Here is a 1,260-nt window from a genome sequence, read left to right on the forward strand (position 1 = left end):
TACAATATATAAAAGGAGAAAATAATTCTTTACCTGATTTTCTAACAAGGGAGTATTTACAGGGAAAATCTTAGGATCACCAAAATGAGTGAAACACAAAAGAAACCAATGAGTGCATCAGACTACGTCAAGAATCAACCACATTTACAAGGAAAGCAATTAACCACTAGAACCAATTCTATCCGTTGGCGGAATTTCCTCCTCTATCCTATGCAAAAGCCGTCAACCCCCTATCCAATCCATCCACCTCACAAAAAACCGTAGACCAAAAATCGTCCTACTTCCTTAAACCACAACGCCAACACCTTATTACAACCTCATTTACCAAACCAATATCCCTTAAAGATCTAACCCAATATACCAACCGCATATTTTACGAAGAAAGTCAATACCTTACCGATAACCTTACCAAAAACCGCACATTCTACGAATTCATTCTCGTAGACACCAAATCAGTAGAAATAACCCACCATACCGACAAGAATGACCCAAACCTTATTTCCTACTCCACCTGCAAAATCCTCAAAGTATGCAATCCCCAAGATCTCGGATTCATAAACCTGCACACCGCAAAAGAATTCTCCATCCCGGGGTTCCATATTCCAAGATTTACCTACATAGATTACCAGAAGGCCTTTTTCCACACCCTTTACTTACGAACCTATGATCACTCCTGGTTCCTTTCCTTTGACTTTCATTGCCCCAAGACAATACCAGGATGGTTCTACGAATGGTGGTACTGGTTTGGCCCAACCGATGACATATATCCACCCCAAATACCCAAGGTTTCACTACCCTACTACACTAAACACGAAAAGTACCAACTCATCGGCCCTCTACCAAAGATAGCCTTCCACATAGATATGGGAATACCCTGGATACTATCTTGGCACTATAACCTTCTACCCATCTTACCGGAGATGCCATATTCACTAGTCCGAGAATTCAGAATCAAATGGTGGGACAAGTACAACCTCGACCGCTGCTCTTTATCCAACTTGGAGAAATGGATCCAGACACATCAACAAATTAAGCAATCCATAGCTACAGTATCCCAAGCATTACCACCTACTCAAACGAAAACTTCGCCCGGCAAACCACCAAGTCCTACAGAACCAACAACTTCGTCCTCCGGATCCAAGAAAAGTAAAGGCAAAGAAAAACTCAAGAAACTCCTCAGACGATGAAGATGATGTAACACAAGACAACAATACGCAAGACGACGATCCATTTTAAAACATCTTTATCCAAAAAAAAAAA

The sequence above is a fragment of the Camelina sativa genome, chromosome 5, assembly GCF_000633955.1.
Source record: "Camelina sativa cultivar DH55 chromosome 5, Cs, whole genome shotgun sequence".
Classification (NCBI taxonomy): Eukaryota; Viridiplantae; Streptophyta; class Magnoliopsida; order Brassicales; family Brassicaceae; genus Camelina; species Camelina sativa.